Source organism: Petromyzon marinus, chromosome 74 (assembly GCF_048934315.1).
Source record: "Petromyzon marinus isolate PM22_M1 ecotype Great Lakes invasive population chromosome 74, UKy_Petmar_22M1.pri1.0, whole genome shotgun sequence".
In the NCBI taxonomy this organism is placed as follows: domain Eukaryota; kingdom Metazoa; phylum Chordata; class Hyperoartia; order Petromyzontiformes; family Petromyzontidae; genus Petromyzon; species Petromyzon marinus.
In genome coordinates this window covers 2,110,102-2,132,502 of record NC_133740.1, presented here as the reverse complement: position 1 = coordinate 2,132,502, position 22,401 = coordinate 2,110,102, and the positions used below count along the sequence as shown (strand labels likewise).

The 22,401-nt window shown below is 41.3% G+C and overlaps 1 long non-coding RNA gene across 3 annotated transcripts; it reads left to right on the top strand.

The window, feature by feature from the left end:
- The first annotated feature begins 4,621 nt into the window (after positions 1 to 4,621).
- Positions 4,622 to 13,617, top strand: LOC142907049 (uncharacterized). 3 transcript variants are annotated; one of them, XR_012930659.1, is made up of 4 exons: positions 4,622 to 5,313; positions 7,298 to 7,375; positions 11,729 to 11,815; positions 13,252 to 13,617. It is a non-coding gene; the product is annotated as an uncharacterized LOC142907049 (long non-coding RNA). The 3 variants fall into 3 exon arrangements; XR_012930658.1 differs by lacking the exons at positions 11,729 to 11,815; positions 13,252 to 13,617 and adding an exon at positions 8,163 to 8,322 and having other exon boundaries at positions 4,915 to 5,313; XR_012930657.1 differs by lacking the exons at positions 11,729 to 11,815; positions 13,252 to 13,617 and adding an exon at positions 8,138 to 8,322 and having other exon boundaries at positions 4,915 to 5,313.
- Positions 13,618 to 22,401: the final 8,784 nt, after the last annotated feature.

The following is a 22,401-nucleotide window of genomic DNA, read 5'->3' as shown; positions in this document are numbered from 1 at the left end:
CTATGTTCTGAAAAGAGGAGCGGGGAGACGATAAACCATAAACAATTTCAGGTCTTAATTGATTGTTCACGCTTACAGTGGCTTTCAGACAGCATACATTAATTTTCGTCTCCCCCCTCCTCTTTTCAGAACATAGATGGACTCGTCCTTCTAAATAAACTGCCAAATCGCTGCGCGTGGCGCTAACGTTTTTTTAAATAAATAAATACACCGTTTAAAAATAAATAAATTCATGCAAACCGACACACCTGATGATGACCGTTTGTGTTATGGTCGAAACGTGAGAATTTTTTTTATTGTTTTATATATTTTATTATTTTATTGTTTCCCTTCAACGTGACTTTACCGAAAGAGCTAAGAATATGAATTACTGCAGTCACGAAAGCTTTAAATCAAAATTTGCTCTTGTAATTGTTTTGATTTTAACCGTGTTTTTGACTTTTTGTGTTTATTCACATAAACAGTGATGCGCACGAGGTGAAAAATGTAACGAAAAAAAGTATTTACAGTCGGCATGTGAGACGTGATAACAATGGCTCTTTCATGCATCATGCTATCGTGCTGTGTAGTCAGAGGGAAATTCAGTAGGTACCTTGAAACACGCCGTAATTGTTTCTGAGGTGGGGTGGTTTATTTGAAATGTATCGGTTAGTGGAGGTCCACTGGCCAACTGGAGGGCATCTACTCTATAAGTGGCTAATCTGTATGCTTGGCTGTACGTTTGTTTCTATAATCTCCACGAAATTCAATTAACAAGGAGTCATTTTTAAACTAAAGTAGCTTATATTATATTAAAACAATACAAATACTTTTTACCTGATCATCAATCTTCTAATTTGGCGTTTCGGGCCCCTCGGACTGCTTAGCTGCTCTATCATTTACAATAGCTTGGCATGTGATGTCAAGCTCCTGTAAATTCGTACAATAGATAGGGTTATAGAGGGCGGGGTGGCACAGAGAGCTTTTGAAACTCAATGGCTTCTCTTTAGTCTCCAATAAAACCACCTCCATAACAAGGATCAACAACTTATATACAGCACAGCATATCTCAATGTAAAATCAAATACACTTGTATGTACGTGTAGCGCAGGGACGTGCGGTCAGGGGAGGCACAGCCTCACCTGCCATACTCCAATGAGAATAGCTGTTACAAAAAAAAAGAATAATCAATTAAAAATTTACATTTTCCCACTGATCTGTGTTATAAATGTCATTTCTGTACTATTCCAAACATTTTTATAGTCAAAGTCGCCAAATTTGCGGAGCTCCGCTGCAAATACAGGAAGAGACGAGAGGTGAGGCAGCGACGCGCTCAGCCTCCCCTCTGATTGCGCAACCCCTGTTCTGTAATGCTGCGTGTTTTCATAAGGCGAATTGGATATAATTCTATGAATGTATTAGGGAACACATTTTTATAACGCGCATACGAATTGGTTATAAAGCAATCGAGTGAACAGAACTACGTTGCGCGAGTAGGAACAAGCAGTTGTAAGGCGACCTCGGTGTAGCATCACACAAGGTGGGATGCTGCTGGATGCTCTTGATGCTACCCACACGCCTCAGTCTTTGTTCAGGCTGCGTACGCACATCACGTGTTATCGCAGACATTGCTTTACCCTATATTATGCAGGGTGCTTCAACATGTTTTTAACACTTATATGGGACTATCGTTTTTAATGGAAAAAGAACGGATAATACACTGTAACATGATAAAGAAATGTATGTTAATAGCTGCAAAAAGTCACAAAGAGTCTCCACTTGCTCGCCATCATTGTCAACACATGCCTGAAATCTTCTCTAGGTGGTCTCCAGAGCCCGGAGGCTGGTATTGTTGCACATTCTCACAAGTATTAAAACAATTTAAGCACCCCGTACATTATTTATTGTAACGCGATTTTCCATAACGCGGTGTTCTTCAGGAACGCAACTACCGCGTTATAGGAGAATAGAACTGTATAATCATGCAGGGTCTTGAACTCAGGACACTAGAGGTCGACTAAATTTAAGCTCGATTTCAATTTCGAAGGAATATTTAAAAAAGCGATTCAATATAAAACTGCTACATCTTCCGTGTCGCCTCACAATGAGTTTATGGATAGGAAAGGGGTAGGGGCAAAACCATTTCTGCTCGGGGTCACCAAATAGGCCAGCACCACCACTCAAGGGTGGGAAAAACCCGATTTTTTTTTGCCCGACAAATCGGGTTATTGCTTTTAATGGAATTAAACCCGATTTTGCCGATTAAAACCTGGTTTTATTATCGGCGTCTCGTGCACACTTCAATCCTCCTCCTCGTCGTCATCGTCCGCCGCCGCGTCGTCTTCGTCGTCGCTCTCGCCGCTGGACTCGGTGTTGTCGTGGCCGTCGCCGGGCGTGGGGTAGTCGTAGAACGCGTTGAGGTTCGACTTAATGAAGACGAGCTTCTCGACTGTGCTGGGCGCCAGGCTGTTCCTCAACTTGGAATGTATCAATCCCATCGTCGAGAAGTTTCGCTCAGACGCAGCAGCAGCAGCGGCGGTCGACGTGGCCATGTCGCCGTGCGCACGGCGGCTGAGCCCGGGCCCCGGCCCGAACGCCGCTAATGGGTGCGTGCGACTGAAATCCCGACTTCACTTTAATAAAACCGAATAAAACCGGATTTGGGCAGGATCCAGGTGCTCCGGTTTTATATAAAAACCGATTAAAGCCCGAATGAATAAAACCGGGCCGTGCCAGCCTTGCAAACCACTGCCTGCATGTACCACGAGGAGACGTTTCAATGTCTTGCGCTCGCAGTCTCAGTCTCGCATACTAGACATGCCCCTCACCCATCGCCCACAAACACCGCCTTGTTGTGAAAGAGCCAACGCAAGAAGATCCCTGGGTTTGATCTTCCACGAAGCTCATGGTCCACCCTAACTGTATCCACTGCACAAACCACGACAGTAGATGCGGATACCTGATGCACAAGTGGAAAATTAAAAACTCCCCAGTAGTGTGTGACTGTGGTCATCCAGAACAGACCGTACAGCATATAACGACGCAACGCCCGATCCACAAATACGAAAGAGACATCTCAGTGATGATACACTCCACTGCTCTTGGCGCGGTTGTCTGGCTTGACCACCTGAATGTGAGATTGCAGTTGTTGCTCTGCGTCTACATTAGCCATGCGAAAGAAGATGAAGACCCATCGCCCAGCTTGAGGGCGGGGTGGGGGTCTAAATCAGGAATTCACTATAAAAACACATGATTTCAGTAAAACAAATCCATATGATCTCGCAAGTGCGTGTCACATAACGGCATATCAAACACAATGTGACAACGAACTCACCTGCGATATAGCAAACTCAAGGTATCCGTGTGCTACCGATTTTGTCTTTATAGTACTGTATTCGCTATTCATGGTTTCCTGCTGCAACAAAAAAATGTTACAGCAATTGTTTTTACCTTTAGCTGGATCCAAGATAATGGATGGAGTGATGATGCAGTGGTTCATGCACTGCGCCATCTGAGTTTGATTCCTGGCCATGGCTGACATCGGTGACATCTGAACAGATCCTGTACCCCCCCCCCCAACCCATACCGAGCAGCATGGTAAAGTATGGTCGAACAACAAAAATGTCCGACACGGTGTGTGGAGGCCCTTGTACAGCAGTGGACTCGCAAATGAGCTGTAAGGTTTGCTTTTGTAAATGAAAGTGTGTTTTGGCATAAACTGAAAAATCTGAGTCTTGCTGCTCCAAACGAGCATGGGGTGCAATGCCATTCTGTATGCATCTCAGCAAGGTGGTCAATATTCCACATTCCTTTGGGAGGGGGAAACTCGATGTAACCACCACTTCTGCCCCGCCCACTCTCGTCCTAGGCTCTGTGTTCGATGTGTTCAATACTCACGTGGGTCTCATTCCTTTGACATTTGATGGTGCTGTTTGTTGCTGGACGCTTGGCGTCTTTGGGACTCTGCACAGATCAACTTTGAATATTTTGATTGTGTGGAATAACCTCCAATATTTGCAATTAATCAATTACACTAATATTCGATTCTGAAGATTGCAATTTAACCGCACTGTATAGCAGCACTATCAAAACAATTTTGCAATATGACCCTATTTGAATACAAAATTCCTATTAAACTGACAATAACCATAAATTAAAAACATTTCAAGTGACAGGATATTCTGTACGTTAATTTTGTGTCGGTATTATAGAACAACAAATATTATTTTTTTTATATATAAAGAAATGAAGCAATAATTTGGACTCACCAGGTCGAGTGTCGAGACGCGTGTTGCTTGAGGCATGCGACACAGCTTCTCAAAATCTTGCGGTGTGGCTGACATTGCACATCCCACCTTCAGCGGTCACATCCAAAGTCAGTGCGCTCACTCACGTGTACACTACATGCTTGCAAAGGGCACCATCGGTTTCGAGGCACGCGTTAAGATGTCGGGGTTTGCGGATTCTCTCTTTTCCGTGAGAAAAAAACAACTAATCACGTGACATTTCAGCGAGTTGTTTCGTTTCAGCCGCGGTCACATCCATTGTTTTAGGCTGGGCATTGAAATGGGTTTCGTGCCTAGTGACACCTTTTCACGTCGAAATCAGGTAAATTGCTTGCGAAGTGTGCGTCCAGGCAGCTGAGGTGGTGAGTCTTCGCCCAAGTGGAAAGACACTTTGGAAATTGAGTGGAGCCGGCAGTTCAACTTCAACAAACTCATCTTGCACACACCATCTCTCACGGATGCTGTGATTTGATCGCTCATTTGTATATTTGTGGTTTCATTGCAACATTTGCATTCACGTCGTTTCGTTTCCCAACCACAGGCGCGTCTCGCTTAACGAGCGTTCTCCTTCACGAGAGTCTGCTATAACGCTCAATTTGTTCGCAACACGAGAACATGTTCCCGAAACAAGTGGAGGCCGATCAACCAAACGCGTCCCATGTTGGCAAGGGCCGCTACGCTACAACAATGGGATCGTATTACCACGTGCCCTGCGCCCAGCCGTCAGATTCTCACTCTCCTGTGCTGCGCGTGCTGCCTGAGCACGTGACCCAGGTGGGGGCCACGTGGTGTTGGTGGCGGCACTGTCATGGCGGCGCGTGGGGAGCTACTCGCGACTCCCGCTCACGGCCAACACGGGTGACGATTGTACGAGGTGGTCCTGGGACACTCCGAGGTCGACTCGGCATCAAATGAGTACGGTGTGTAAACATCGCCACCGGGGAGACAAAGGCGGCCGGGCGTGGTGTGAGCCACCCCACCCACACCCGAGGATCGGCGAGCGGGGCCGCCATCGCAAATTGCCAGCCCTCGCAAACAACAGCGGTCGGTAAGTAAGCTCTTGACTATGCATATATTATTGTTGTGTTACATATAGATTTTATATATCAGGTATGTAGCCTTCTCTTTGTGCCCGGCGCTTAAGGGCTGCAGTTTTTGATAGCGGCAAGTTTGAGTAACTCACGTGTACAGTATTTTGGCGGGACAAATGCTACTGTACTAACATGCGTGGAAATATCACAGAATCGTTTTGCGCGTTACCCCCTCCCCCCACCTATAGGTTCACTCAATGTTTATTTTACTTTCTATCGAAAACAAGTGTTAAGATAAGCGTTTAAAAGTCAAACTTAACCAAGTCGTCAATTTAAGTGTCTTTTGTACATTTATGTTCGTAGGTTTGAATATATTCTGTCTAGATTCGTTGATAAAGAATGCAACCTTCTCTGGCTACTATTAGCCCTCTTGTAGAATTGTGTTTCAAACGATTACCCTCGCTTGCCTGACCCGTCACGGCTCTGAGAAATAAATGTATGACTAATGGACATCAATGTTAACCAGTTGTCCATTTTGTGAGGTATCCCTAACTAGCCAGTAACTTGTAAGCGGATAAAAAAATCAACGGCGTAATTTGTTCGCGCTCGCTGGTTACTTTTGGAAACAACATTGTTGATAATTAATTTAGAAAGGTCTTTTATACCGATCTAGGTCACGATATGGACTTCGATGTTAGCGTGGCAGATTCATACGTGATTATTCACCAGTGACTCATGTTTGCTATAATTTCACACATTTATAAATCACCTCACGTACCCCCCCCCGGTTGCGAGCCACTGGCCTAGAGAAGCCATTAGTGACAGACATTACCATCACATCGACAGTGAGGATGGCTTTATGAGACCCAAGGCGACATGGAATGCACAAAAGACGTTTGAACTGCCAATGTGTTCTTTGCGCGGCATTGACCTGCAAGGCTGTGAGCCTGAAATCGGTGAAATAATGCAAAACGATCCCACCCAGTTGTCGCGTCATTGAAAATGACCCTGAAGAAGAATGCAGTCGTGTATTTTGACGGTACACTATATGAAATGCACAATCGATGATTCATCTAGATGAAGGGTGAGCAGTCAGATTCATTCCCTCACCCATGTTAACAATGTTGGTCTACCGCACCGACTGTTTGCTCTCATGTACACAGCGCACAGCGAATGACTTGGTGTTTCTACTTTGGCAGTGGTACACAAGCACAACAACAAATACATGGACGCATTCGTCAATAACACTGGCTTATTCCAGGATAAAATATGGACAGTAAACCCTCTCAAACCACAAGGGTTATGTTCTTGAAAACGCGCGCGAATGCAGAAACCTTGTTGACCAGGAAAAATGGGGTTACGTTCCTGGCACGAGTGAACATAGGGGGGAATAGTAAATGTTTAATACCACTGACTACAATAAATAATAAAATATGAATGACAATTCGTTTTGATTACCTTTCATGATGATTTGATGACAATGGAGATGGTGAGGAATTCAGGTGGACGACTCATCGGGAGATGCAGGTGTTTGATAACAACAACGCACAGTTATCATTTTAGCACTCGAGAGCACGTCTGTGATAGGCCGACATTTTGGCGTGGACTGTGAGATCCATCAAGAATGAGGCGAATGCAATCGGGGAAAGTGTTGCGGCTATCGCCACCCAGTGCTGTGTTCTCTTATCAATAACTTATCACATTTTTACTGTGAACAAGATTTCTACATATTCTTGGTTCTTTCGGTAAAGTCACGTTGAAGGGAAACAATAAGATATAAATATAAAACAATAAAATTCTTGCGACGTTTCGACTGCAACACAAGGCTGTAACCCTCGTGAATAGAGAAGGTTTACTATATTGGCATAGTCACTCTGGTTTGTCAGTGCGTCGTCAACCGCGAGCCGGTGGGTGGTGTCAGGGAAAGCTGTCCCAGGTAGTCCAGGAAGCCGGTAACATGACTTCTATGATTTCATGGGTGCCACACATTTCTATTTACAGCGATGTTCAATGTACTGCTGGATCACGGCTTTCCTACTAGAGCTCCTTCTACTGGAGGCCCCTTCCACCAACAGTGACGTGAGCAAGCAATTCCAGGGCTGCACCTTTACATTTTTAAAATTAATGTATTTATTTGGTAAGAGCGTGTGTGTGTGTGCGCGAGTATCAGAGCATGTGGATTCTGTATGTTCGCCTGATATTCCGCAGTGTGAGTATGCAAGAGGTTGAGTGAGTGAATATAAGAGTGAGTATAAGAGAGCGTGTGGAGTTTGTATGTTCTCCCCCATTAACATTGCATTTTACTGTATCAACATTGATAAATGGTAACATTTTACAATACAGTAGCCTCTTGATTATCCGTGCTAATGCCGAGGACAGCCGTGGCTAATTACAAATTGCGGACCATCCAAAAATATCCATTTTACGTGGATCTCTTTGCCAAAAACCACTAATATAGATATACATTATGTTTAAGTTAAGGAAATTGAGTTTGTTAATGAACAACATTTTTTTTAATATTCTTAGCTCTTTCGGTAAAGTCACGTTGAAGGGAAACAATAAAATAATAAAATATATATAAAACGATAAAAATTATCACGAGTGAACATAGGGGGGAATAGTGAGAATTTTTATTGTTTTATATATTTTATTATTTTATTGTTTACCTTCAACGTGACTTTACCGAAATAGCTAAGAATATGAATTACTGCAGTCACGAAAGCTTTAAATAAAAAATTTGACATTTTTTTTGTAAAGAATGTATTGATCTTGTTTTTTGTTACAAAAGTATTTGATTTAGAACGAATGCTAACGATCGACCGAACGATGCACATGGCTCAGGGATAACTTTCCTGCTCCCGCGCAGAAGACTCGGCCCACTAAGTGGACAGAAGCAGAGCCACGCCAATCAACATCAAACTCCGCCCACTGTTGTAAAGATATGCAACTACTGTACCGTAGGGGCGATCACATGGATTTCAGATTAACCGGAGCACGTGACTTGTAATAAACATTTCCATGAATAAGTGTATCACTGTTTGTAGATTATTAATTTGGGATTAAGGGAAACATCCATGAGTTATTAATTTGTGTCAATATCAGGTGCGTGGTTAATCCTCAAATTGGATAAATCGCAAGTGGATAATTGAGTCAACTTTATTATGAACTAAATCGACATTAACAACATTGCATTCTTCTATATCAACATTGACAACCTTTATAACATTCTTAACATTGTTTAGAACAATAAACTATGATAAAATGAACAACATTGCATTCTACTTGATAAACAACGATAATATTTCGAAGATGGTAACATTATTCATGACTATAATAAACTGTTATAACAATTTCTGTGCTCCCCTCTGTCACGCGCGCTCCTTTATGGCGTGCCTTCCTCTACTACTGCTGCCACTAAACACTGAGGGGTTAGCATCTACATCATTAGACCTCCTTTGCCAGTACCAAAATATAATAATTGGGTTTTTCCCCTTTTTTCTGGCAACGAAACTGAAACCTTTTTACAAGGATTCATGTCTGCATTAACCACAATACTTGCAGTCAAAATGCAAACAGGAAAACATACTATGATAATATATGCATTGTCCTTGAAACTGATTGGTCCACACCAAGGGACGGCTTTCTTTCGAGCCTCGACCCAATTGGTGCTCGACCAGACATGAATCCTTGTAAAAAGGTTTCAGTTTCGTTGCCAGAAAAAAGGGGAAAAACCCTATTACACTGAGGGGTTGTTTTCATGGAGGTGGACACCACCTGCATCATGAACACGGCGAGTCCACCTCATCGGAAGCCAAGTTCGCATTTCTTCCTGAGAAGTGGAGCTGCTTTGGCTGCATCTGCTGCTGCTATAGCAGACGGACAGAGAGTACTACATCCGTGCAGGCCGCCCCGTCTGAAACCACACTCGGGCACTGCAAGCCTTTCCTCGGTGTGTTTGGCGAGAGGGCGATGTTGAACATTTTTTTGCTAGGACCTTTCCCGGCACGCTGAGTAGGAAGATGCTCCAGTAGTACGGTCCCCCTTATAGAGGGGGACCACTAAGGTATCCTTCCAATCCTGCAGCACGTGTCCTCTGTGGTCCAGAAAGTTGTGATTATATCATATCGGGCAATCTGCAGACAAACGCTACCTGGGAAAAGTGCTGTTCGAGAGCACCTGTGAAGGTCGACACATCACACGAGAGGGTGGGTGGCCAACACCACACCTGGCTTAGTCTCCCCAGTGCTGATGTTTTACACACAGCACCAGGTACATGTCATCCCCGGGTTACGAAAGGGTTAGGTACCTGAGAACGATCCGTAACCCGAATTTTCCATATGTCAGTAACTGAACAATTTTTCCCTGAAATAAAGCTAAAATCCAATAGCCAGAAATAGTTGTGCCTCCCCTACCTGAATACTAGTTCGTTTTCCCTCAGGACTGTATTGCGCTGTTTTCTATTGCTACCTATATTCTATTGCTGTACATACTCTGCACTTCATATTCGTTTTTCATTTAATCGAATAACACTACCCATAATTAAACTAATGGAACATATTCTGGATCCAATTGTTTCTGAATACCACGAAACATTTTAATAAAAATCGTTAACAGAAAGCAGTCACTTCCGAATGTTTGTTTACCGTGCATTAGGCTAGGCCTAGACTTTACATACACACGCACACACATGCACGCACATTAAATACAGTAAAAACCTAACAATAGAAACATGGGGGAAAAGATAATTCGAAGCATAGGAAACAAACAATAATGTAATGGTATACAAAAATTACATTGCCCATAATCGTGGTGGGGCTTGGTGAAGGAGGCGTTTTGGTGGAGTGAGGTGTAAGGCGGCATGCCTTATGCGTCCCTCCGCGGTATTCATCCGCAACCTCACCGCGCTGCACTATTTGCGCTTGCTTAACTTATGCAAACATTTCTTCTGCATCTTAAATTTTTCATGCATTTATCAGAGCATTTTCATAAAACAATAGAATTCTCACTAAAAGAACCAAGAATATGAATCCCTGCAGTCACGAAAGCTTTAAATCAAAATTCATTTTCATAAAGTCGGGTCTTCCGTAACCCAGGAACTGCCTGTACTCATTTAAGGCTGATTTAGGGGAGGCTCGGAACAGGTTTGTATATTTGTCACTGATAATGGTCGTGAGCAGGAATAGAACTCGGTTCGCTGGGTTCACGCCACTACGCTACTGCTCCCCACTCGCAAACATTTGTACATTATCACACACTCAGACACGCTCCCAAACACATATATACTCGCTCACACTCTACACTCTGCAAAAAAGGGAGACACCATACAGACTCAGCAAGTGGTTTCAACTCGGCACTTGCCCCAACGTAGCATTGAGGCTATGGGGGAACCTGCAGTCACGAAAGCTTTAAATCGAAAGTGTAATGTTTAACATACTTCATAAGGCAATATATAGTACCGTAATTGTATAGTGAATATACAGCAGTGTGGTATACAGTAGGGTTAGTAGAATAATACATAGTGTAGATGGACTCGTCCGTCTGAACAAAGCTCATCGCTCTCTGTGGTGCTAATCCTTCACACCAACATCATGGTAATCCCCCAGTTACATGCTAATGTATATGTAAACTCCTCTCCCCCCTCCTCCGGTCCGAGCTCGTCGCTCTCCGTGGTGCTAATCCCTCACACCAACATCATGCTAATCCCCCAGTTACATGCTAATGTATAAGTAAAACTCCTTTGTCAAGGCGCTCTGTTCCTCCCACTCAGCTTAAAAGACGCTTCGAAGCTTGGCAGGGTTCACTCAAGCGCTGTCTTCCGGACAGTCCTGTTTCTTCACCTGAGGAAGGCTACTTGTGTTGTGGCCGAAACGTCGTGAGAATTTTATTGTGTTATTATTATTTTTATTATCATTTTATCTCCATTCTACGTGACTTTACCGAAAGAACCCAGAAGATGAATCCCTGCAGTCACGAAAGCTTTAAATATAAATTTGAGCTCTAGCACTGGCTAGCGGGATGAGGGAAGACTGGTGAAACTTGCTGATGACTGGTCCAAGTGAGGCAGACTTGCACAGCTCTTCACTGGCTGCTGACACAGTCAGAATCAGAATATTAATTTATCCTGGAGGAATCCAATGATCTATAAAGCTCTTCACAGATGTCCAAATGTCCAAAGTGATGTGCACGCACAGCATTCAACCTTTTACTCTTAAATCACTGTGCATTATTTCTGAAGATATTTTTTTCATTTTTTTGCAAAAATAGGGCAGAAGGGGCCCTGCACGGTTGACTTCATTATGAAGGAATTAGTTTCCCAGATTATTTGTTGACAGAGGTATCACTGTGTATCAATTGTGGTGTTGTATTTTAAAACTGTTTAAACCGATAACATTGTTGTATGTCTCAAGGTGGCTGCTTTTTTTGTTTCCACAGATATCCAGACTACTACTTCTACCCCTCGGTCTGCTGTTGTTCCTTGTCCTTGAAGTTTACAATATTTCCATTGCCATTATAAACAAGGTGAATATTTTTCTCCATGTTTCATTTTTGTAACTATTTGACCAGATGGTGTCAGTAAATACAAGTGATAGCAAGGAACTCGCATAAAAAGGCAGATTTAGCCACTTCACAGAGCTTCATATAGGGAAGAAATACACCGCATTCCCATATTTATTTAATAGTGGACTGACCTATGTTTGGGAACTGGAAAAGTGGGTCAAGTGGGGGTTCCCACAGCAGTGGGGCACGAGGTCAAGAAAGCTGTGATCGGGCCACTCGACCTGCTTTAGCATGGATGGAAACAGTGGTGACTTCATAGTAAACATTTTCAAAACATTGAGACAACCCAAACATAAGTTCTTTATATATTTTTTCATGGATTGTTGCCTTCCAGCCATGCAGGGGATGGCAGGGAAGGGGTTTAATCCAAGTCAATCAATCTTCTTGGGAGAAGAACCAAGCCAATCAATTCGAGGAACAGCGCAGCTTGCGTCTCGTTTGTCATCGCAGAGACGTAGCATCAGTTTGCTTTTAGGACAGCGGTGAGGAACTTACGGCCTGTGGGCAACATATTGACCACAAATTAATTTTATATGGCTACCAGCCACATGACGCTGACCACTTCAAAACTACCCACAAATCATACTTATCCATAACGGCAAGCATCTTAGCCTCACTTATCCGGTGCTGCAGGGGAATATTTTTGACCGGGAAACACTTTCTAATTGTAGCACACTCAATCAGTGCAGTCTTTGTAATGCTTGGTCAGCGTGCACTTTGTTTTCCCTGTTATTTTATATAGCTAAGGTGTGTGGTGATGTGTAGCCTGCCAAAGTTATTTGAGAGCTCTTAATTGGTGTTTCATAAAGAAAAGGTTCAATATGAAATCCAAATGTAGACCTTCAGGGTCGATATCAAGGCTTTTAATCTGTTGCTGGTCTATAACCAATTGCCTTGAATGCATCTGATCTCAGAAGCGAAGTAGTGTTGAGCCTGGTGGATGGTGCTTGAAAGAGCACCCACCACAGCAGGTTCTTTAGAAGAAGCTGGAGTGCTGCGTGATTTGCAGCAGAGGGCAGTGCAGCAACATCCATTTCCACGCTCCCACATCTATATACTGGAAGCCTTCACTAACCTGCACCGACTAGCCTGGTGAAGTATGGTCAATTAACTCACACGACCCCCACTTTGTGTGGAGGTCCTCATCCAGCAGAAAAAGTTGGAAAGGGTTACAAATCTATATTCATATTTTGTTGTATCCATGTTTATTACATGATAGTGCGTGCCCCATTCATGTTCAAACTGCATACTTTGGTAAACATGCAAATAAATGTGTTTCATCGCACATTTAATTCCATTGAGCAATGGCCATTTCACATCGGTAATTAAAAACTGTCCCGAATGTACCTTATTTAATACATACAGTACCTCATGGCTTTCAATGTGAACCGTTACAGGAAGAACGCTTATGAAATGGATAAGAATTGTGATGAAATTCAGTCTTCAGCTACGTGCCAGAGCAACGATCTAAATTAGACCAATTTAATGAATGGCTGCAACTCTTTAAGGTAAGTTTATATCACTCCACGGGTCTCTTCTGACATAACTGTGGTGTTTATGAGCAGGGTGGTGTGTAAAGTTTTCGCATTTGGCTCATCCATTTCTCTGCATAAGCAACCACCCTGCTGTGGAGGGAGTCATATTTCATTCCCAATTGTGATGTTCACCTTTTAACCAAACTTACATGTATTAAGCCAATCCACAGTTTCTGAATGAATGTATTTCTGTGCTTAATGACCAGCAAGGGTGCTTTCTTAATACTACGAGGGGAAGCTCCTATCTTTTACTGTTTTCGTATTCAAATTTGAACATCATAATGTGTCCGAAATATGTAAAAAAAACAATAAAAGATGAAACAATGGTTCTCGATTAAATGTTATTTGATGTTTAATGCTCTAACAAACGAAAAAAACGCAATCTTATATTTTGAACGGTTTCTGAATGACAAACATTTTTAGGGGGTACTTTTATGGGGCCTTCAAATGAAAAATCTCAGATTCTCATATTTCCTGTCATTTGTCCTCAAAGCTACCTTTGTGCCTAATTTCAGATGTTTACCATGTCGAGAAGTACCCTCGAGGTTTTTGAGACATGCAGATTAAGGTCTTTATATAGATATTTTAGTGCAATCATTGATCTCTAGGTTGCAACCATAAACTCACTACCTTGAGAACCTAGATTTAGTTAAAGGCATTAAAACCCAGGATCTGAGTGGTGTTAACTCAACACTAACATCTGCGTCATCTCGTTTTCTAATTTAATTTGTAAATTTCCTGAACATGATCCTTAATATCTACTCAGGAATGGTGCTCTGTAGCCATATATCTATCCATTTTCAATGAAGAGCATTACCAACATTGCTGTTGGATGCTCACGTTTTTCTTAAAGTAAAACATTGACAATTACTATGATTAGTTTTAGCACGTGCATTATTTTGCGTGTCTTTAACGGTGCACTTAATATTTTATACCACAATTCACATTTCAAAGACCGTTAATGAGTAAATAAAAAAAATGTTCTTTGCTTAGGTCCTTGGTTACCTTGAACACCTATGATCTGCTCGAAAGAATACTGCATGGTCTGGATACATCCTTAAGGGCAAAGCAACAATAACGTTGAGCAACGTTCAGAAGAATGAAAGTGGGGAATATATTTTCCAAAAAACACTTCCAAAACCTTGCAGTGGTGAAAGATAATATAATTCTTGATGTAAATCCCAGAGGTGAGCAAAAACTCCTGCTTCATGACATAGGGGCTATTGTTATGCGCAGACTGTTGGGGAGAAGTTTTAATCATATGCAGTGGATTTATGAAAAAAACTGAATAGATGCAGAAATAATGGCATATAAACGGTACTTAATGTTTTAAATAACTACACTGATTGTTAGTTTATAATTGTGATGGATAGTTTGTTGATGATCTTTAAAAAATGTGTCACTTTGGTATAAACGTTTTATTTCACAGAAATGTATTTCGTCAACATTTGTCATCCAAACCTCCTCCAACTGCCCACGATGCCCCCCGGATACCCCTCAAACATACAGGCATGCCTTTTGGGAATGTCCAGACATTAACAAGTTTTTTCAAATCAACACTTGCTACTTTAACCACATTCACAAAACGAGCGTCTCACCCTCACCAGACACATCCCTATTGAGGTTGAAACCTCAAGGCCTTTCCAGGGGGGCAAATACATTACTGTATTCCAAATGTTCAATGTTATGGCAAAACGCACCATTACAGCCAACTGGAAAGAGCATGCTCCCCCAACAGTGCAGGAATGGGCCAATAAACTTTCAAAATTTGCCACTAGAGCATCTAAGTGCCAAACTCAGAAGCTTACCACCAACCATGGAACCCTTTCACGACCTCTCCTCCAGTGGACATTGATTCTTAAGAGTATTCATTAGGACATTTAGGCACTTCCCCCCCTACCTTTTTTTCCTACAGGGGTATCAGAGCTTAGGAAGACTGGGGTTGTCGATTTTATTTAAACATGTAGTTTAGACAGGTTTCCATTGAACTGTAATTCGTAACGTGTGTTTGTACTGGTGTCAACCCCCTTTCACATCCTCTGTACCTGATATCGTTTTGTTGATTAAATACTTTTGGGGGGAAAAAAATCGAGCCATCTACGCTCCTTCATACTGGGGTCAACAAGGGTCCTTGGCACAATCGGCAAATACGAAATCCACAAACTCTGAGGCATAAGAAAATTAGGGTTTGATTTGTAATACGACAACTGCTCATTTTGTTTTATGTTACCCTACATTAACCCAACCATGGAGCGGGAAGTATTTATTTAAATGTAAAATATGATTAATATGTTTTTAGTGTAATGTCTAGTGCTGTACTGTACACGCTAAAGTAAATATGAAAATTAAGATGAGGAGGTTAATAACATGTACTTTTTTTGCAGTTTAAAACATGAACTAAAAATACTTTTACATACTATGAAAGATGATTTCATGTGTATTTCATGGTCTCATCATCGGGAGCAGTGCAGTTAGAGTATAGTACTTGTTTATGATGCATAAAGGAATCTCATGGTCAACTGTGGATGGTCAAGCCACAGGGGCACGATGGGCAAGCTATACCTCAATAAATTTGGCAACGGTCAAATCCGCGAAGGCTGAAATTAGAGTGGGCAAAGTAGCTCTTCGTTGGTGATGGAGCAATGCCTGTCATGTTGTACGCTTGCTCGCGAAATTTAATTCTTAATTTTATAGAGGGCCGAAGGCCCTGCAATCGAATCTGTATTTGTTAAACCATGCTATTGGATTTCAATAATTCAAATTTGGAGTCTTCCTTAAAGAAAACTATAGCTACTCTACAGTTCTCATCAAACTATTGACTACACTATCGATAGTTAAAATTTCTACTCATCGCATGTGTTTTGGTCATATTAAAATAGGATTTAAGAACTCCTTCCCTAGGGAGTCTTAAGATTGGCAAATAAAATAAATCGGAGAGCTAAGACTTACCTGTGTGCATGCAGCTTATAATCTGTTAATACATAGTGTGTGTATAGTAATACCTCGGTTAACGAAGTAAATGCATTCCATGACGTCACTTTGTTATCAGAAACGTCGTTACCAGAGTTAGGTATAACATCTGAGGCATAGGGGATGCGTTTCTGGACTTCAGAGAAGGGGGTACAATAGGAAAACATTGCTGCACAGTCGCCTTCACTTCGTCTGCTTGGTTTAAAATGGTCCTGAAGGTGCACGGCACCAACCCCAACGAATGGGTCACTTCACTTTTCATCTTTCCCGCCTCTACCCCTCCTCTTTATGATCTGCATTTTCCTTTCCAAATATGAATAACACAATTCATATGGCGATATATAGTTATCGTAATTGTATAGTGAATATACAGCAGTGTGGCATATAGTGGGGTTGATAAAATAAGACAGTGTAAAATTACAAGTCTAATATTTTATAGTCTAACTCTAAAGTATAGGGCAGTGTAGAGTAACGCATTGTATAATTCAAAGGTGATTTTTTTTGTCTATGGATATGATATTATACCATGTAGTTTAGATTGAAGGTATAATATTACATTGTATTGTAGTCCAGTTTATAGCATAGTTATTAACGCAATACAGGACAGAGCAGCGCACCTATCCTATTCATTTTTTCTTTCCGTTTTTCTGTGTACCCACCGCCACCCTCCCCCGATCCGGTGGTGCTGGTAACATGCTAATTCATATGTTAATTCCGCCCACACAGCTTAAAAAGACGCGGTCCAGGCTTGGCAATGTTCACTCGAGCGCTGTCTTCTGGACAGACCTGTTTATTCACCTGAAGAAGGCTACTTGTTTCGTGGCCGAAACGTCGTGAGAATCTTATTTTATTATGTTTTATTTTTATTATTTTATTTCCATTCTACGTGACTTTACCGAAAGAACCCAGAAGATGAATCCCTGCAGTCACGAAAGCTTTAAATATAAATTTGAGCTCTAGCACTGGCTAGCGGGATGAGGGAAGACTGGTGAAACTTGCTGATGACTGGTCCAAGTGAGGCAGACTTGCACAGCTCTTCACTGGCTGCTGACACAGTCAGAATCAGAATATTAATTTATCCTGGAGGAATCCAATGATCTATAAAGCTCTTCACAGATGTCCAAATGTCCAAAGTGATGTGCACGCACAGCATTCAACGTTTTACTCTTAAATCACTGTGCATTATTTCTGAAGATATTTTTTTCATTTTTTTGCAAAAATAGGGCAGAAGGGGCCCTGCACGGTTGACTTCATTATGAAGGAATTAGTTTCCCAGATTATTTGTTGACAGAGGTATCACTGTGTATCAATTGTAGTGTTGTATTTTAAAACTGTTTAAACCGATTACATTGTTGTATGTCTCAAGGTGGCTGCTTTTATTGTTTCCACAGATATCCAGACTACTAATTCTACCCCTCGGTCTGCTGTTGTTCCTTGTCCTTGTAGTATTTCCATGGAGAATATTTTTCTCCATGTTTCATTTTTGTAACTATTTGACCAGATGGTGTCAGTAAATACAAGTGATAGCAAGGAACTCGCATAAAAAGGCAGATTTAGCCACTTCACAGAGCTTCATATAGGGAAAAAATACACCGCATTCCCATATTTATTTAATAGTGGACTGACCTATGTTTGGGAACTGGAAAAGTGGGTCAAGTGGGGGTTCCCACAGCAGTGGGGCACGAGGTCAAGAAAGCTGTGATCGGGCCACTCGACCTGCTTTAGCATGGATGGAAACAGTGGTGACTTCATAGTAAACATTTTCAAAACATTGAGACAACCCAAACATAAGTTCTTTATATATTTTTTCATGGATTGTTGCCTTCCAGCCATGCAGGGGATGGCAGGGAAGGGGTTTAATCCAAGTCAATCAATCTTCTTGGGAGAAGAACCAAGCCAATCAATTCGAGGAACAGCGCAGCTTGCGTCTCGTTTGTCATCGCAGAGACGTAGCATCAGTTTGCTTTTAGGACAGCGGTGAGGAACTTACGGCCTGTGGGCAACATATTGACCACAAATTAATTTTATATGGCTACCAGCCACATGACGCTGACCACTTCAAAACTACCCACAAATCATACTTATCCATAACGGCAAGCATCTTAGCCTCACTTATCCGGTGCTGCAGGGGAATATTTTTGACCGGGAAACACTTTCTAATTGTAGCACACTCAATCAGTGCAGTCTTTGTAATGCTTGGTCAGCGTGCACTTTGTTTTCCCTGTTATTTTATATAGCTAAGGTGTGTGGTGATGTGTAACCTGCCAAAGTTATTTGAGAGCTCTTAATTGGTGTTTCATAAAGAAAAGGTTCAATATGAAATCCAAATGTAGACCTTCAGGGTCGATATCAAGGCTTTTAATCTGTTGCTGGTCTATAACCAATTGCCTTGAATGCATCTGATCTCAGAAGCGAAGTAGTGTTGAGCCTGGTGGATGGTGCTTGAAAGAGCACCCACCACAGCAGGTTCTTTAGAAGAAGCTGGAGTGCTGCGTGATTTGCAGCAGAGGGCAGTGCAGCAACATCCATTTCCACGCTCCCACATCTATATACTGGAAGCCTTCACTAACCTGCACCGACTAGCCTGGTGAAGTATGGTCAATTAACTCACACGACCCCCACTTTGTGTGGAGGTCCTCATCCAGCAGAAAAAGTTGGAAAGGGTTACAAATCTATATTCATATTTTGTTGTATCCATGTTTATTACATGATAGTGCGTGCCCCATTCATGTTCAAACTGCATACTTTGGTAAACATGCAAATAAATGTGTTTCATCGCACATTTAATTCCATTGAGCAATGGCCATTTCACATCGGTAATTAAAAACTGTCCCGAATGTACCTTATTTAATACATACAGTACCTCATGGCTTTCAATGTGAACCGTTACAGGAAGAACGCTTATGAAATGGATAAGAATTGTGATGAAATTCAGTCTTCAGCTACGTGCCAGAGCAACGATCTAAATTAGACCAATTTAATGAATGGCTGCAACTCTTTAAGGTAAGTTTATATCACTCCACGGGTCTCTTCTGACATAACTGTGGTGTTTATGAGCAGGGTGGTGTGTAAAGTTTTCGCATTTGGCTCATCCATTTCTCTGCATAAGCAACCACCCTGCTGTGGAGGGAGTCATATTTCATTCCCAATTGTGATGTTCACCTTTTAACCAAACTTACATGTATTAAGCCAATCCACAGTTTCTGAATGAATGTATTTCTGTGCTTAATGACCAGCAAGGGTGCTTTCTTAATACTACGAGGGGAAGCTCCTATCTTTTACTGTTTTCGTATTCAAATTTGAACATCATAATGTGTCCGAAATATGTAAAAAAAACAATAAAAGATGAAACAATGGTTCTCGATTAAATGTTATTTGATGTTTAATGCTCTATCAAACGAAAAAAACGCAATCTTATATTTTGAACGGTTTCTGAATGACAAACATTTTTAGGGGGTACTTTTATGGGGCCTTCAAATGAAAAATCTCAGATTCTCATATTTCCTGTCATTTGTCCTCAAAGCTACCTTTGTGCCTAATTTCAGATGTTTACCATGTCGAGAAGTACCCTCGAGGTTTTTGAGACATGCAGATTAAGGTCTTTATATAGATATTTTAGTGCAATCATTGATCTCTAGGTTGCAACCATAAACTCACTACCTTGAGAACCTAGATTTAGTTAAAGGCATTAAAACCCAGGATCTGAGTGGTGTTAACTCAACACTAACATCTGCGTCATCTCGTTTTCTAATTTAATTTGTAAATTTCCTGAACATGATCCTTAATATCTACTCAGGAATGGTGCTCTGTAGCCATATATCTATCCATTTTCAATGAAGAGCATTACCAACATTGCTGTTGGATGCTCACGTTTTTCTTAAAGTAAAACATTGACAATTACTATGATTAGTTTTAGCACGTGCATTATTTTGCGTGTCTTTAACGGTGCACTTAATATTTTATACCACAATTCACATTTCAAAGACCGTTAATGAGTAAATAAAAAAAAATGTTCTTTGCTTAGGTCCTTGGTTACCTTGAACACCTATGATCTGCTCGAAAGAATACTGCATGGTCTGGATACATCCTTAAGGGCAAAGCAACAATAACGTTGAGCAACGTTCAGAAGAATGAAAGTGGGGAATATATTTTCCAAAAAACACTTCCAAAACCTTGCAGTGGTGAAAGATAATATAATTCTTGATGTAAATCCCAGAGGTGAGCAAAAACTCCTGCTTCATGACATAGGGGCTATTGTTATGCGCAGACTGTTGGGGAGAAGTTTTAATCATATGCAGTGGATTTATGAAAAAAACTGAATAGATGCAGAAATAATGGCATATAAACGGTACTTAATGTTTTAAATAACTACACTGATTGTTAGTTTATAATTGTGATGGATAGTTTGTTGATGATCTTTAAAAAATGTGTCACTTTGGTATAGACGTTTTATTTCACAGAAATGTATTTCGTCAACATTTGTCATCCAAACCTCCTCCAACTGCCCACGATGCCCCCCGGATACCCCTCAAACATACAGGCATGCCTTTTGGGAATGTCCAGACATTAACAAGTTTTTTCAAATCAACACTTGCTACTTTAACCACATTCACAAAACGAGCGTCTCACCCTCACCAGACACATCCCTATTGAGGTTGAAACCTCAAGGCCTTTCCAGGGGGGCAAATACATTACTGTATTCCAAATGTTCAATGTTATGGCAAAACGCACCATTACAGCCAACTGGAAAGAGCATGCTCCCCCAACAGTGCAGGAATGGGCCAATAAACTTTCAAAATTTGCCACTAGAGCATCTAAGTGCCAAACTCAGAAGCTTACCACCAACCATGGAACCCTTTCACGACCTCTCCTCCAGTGGACATTGATTCTTAAGAGTATTCATTAGGACATTTAGGCACTTCCCCCCCTACCTTTTTTTCCTACAGGGGTATCAGAGCTTAGGAAGACTGGGGTTGTCGATTTTATTTAAACATGTAGTTTAGACAGGTTTCCATTGAACTGTAATTCGTAACGTGTGTTTGTACTGGTGTCAACCCCCTTTCACATCCTCTGTACCTGATATCGTTTTGTTGATTAAATACTTTTGGGGGGAAAAAAATCGAGCCATCTACGCTCCTTCATACTGGGGTCAACAAGGGTCCTTGGCACAATCGGCAAATACGAAATCCACAAACTCTGAGGCATAAGAAAATTAGGGTTTGATTTGTAATACGACAACTGCTCATTTTGTTTTATGTTACCCTACATTAACCCAACCATGGAGCGGGAAGTATTTATTTAAATGTAAAATATGATTAATATGTTTTTAGTGTAATGTCTAGTGCTGTACTGTACACGCTAAAGTAAATATGAAAATTAAGATGAGGAGGTTAATAACATGTACTTTTTTTGCAGTTTAAAACATGAACTAAAAATACTTTTACATACTATGAAAGATGATTTCATGTGTATTTCATGGTCTCATCATCGGGAGCAGTGCAGTTAGAGTATAGTACTTGTTTATGATGCATAAAGGAATCTCATGGTCAACTGTGGATGGTCAAGCCACAGGGGCACGATGGGCAAGCTATACCTCAATAAATTTGGCAACGGTCAAATCCGCGAAGGCTGAAATTAGAGTGGGCAAAGTAGCTCTTCGTTGGTGATGGAGCAATGCCTGTCATGTTGTACGCTTGCTCGCGAAATTTAATTCTTAATTTTATAGAGGGCCGAAGGCCCTGCAATCGAATCTGTATTTGTTAAACCATGCTATTGGATTTCAATAATTCAAATTTGGAGTCTTCCTTAAAGAAAACTATAGCTACTCTACAGTTCTCATCAAACTATTGACTACACTATCGATAGTTAAAATTTCTACTCATCGCATGGGTTTTGGTCATATTAAAATAGGATTTAAGAACTCCTTCCCTAGGGAGTCTTAAGATTGGCAAATAAAATAAATCGGAGAGCTAAGACTTACCTGTGTGCATGCAGCTTATAATCTGTTAATACATAGTGTGTGTATAGTAATACCTCGGTTAA